The sequence below is a fragment of the Adiantum capillus-veneris genome, chromosome 30, assembly GCF_014529385.1.
Source record: "Adiantum capillus-veneris isolate H3 chromosome 30, ASM1452938v2, whole genome shotgun sequence".
NCBI lineage: Eukaryota > Viridiplantae > Streptophyta > Polypodiopsida > Polypodiales > Pteridaceae > Adiantum > Adiantum capillus-veneris.
The window spans coordinates 45,480,943-45,481,208 of NC_140960.1; positions in this window are offsets into that span (position 1 = coordinate 45,480,943).

The window sequence follows — 266 nt, forward strand, 5'->3', positions numbered from 1 at the left end:
GTATCTCTACTACTTCTTTATGGAGCTTGGTGAGACCAAAAGGCATCCAAGTGTCTGCTTAAGTAAGCAAGGACTCCACATATTTTCATTTTGAAGGTCATTAAAAAACGCCCCTTTTCTTTCTACATTTACACAAATTTTAATCTCACTATTTGTTGACCATTTCACCTCTATGTAGATGTGTGTGCATTTGTGTGTGGGGGACTAGAGACTAAACAAAAGTGCATTTTTCATATCCAAAATCTGTCATCAAAGACAGTAGTGGG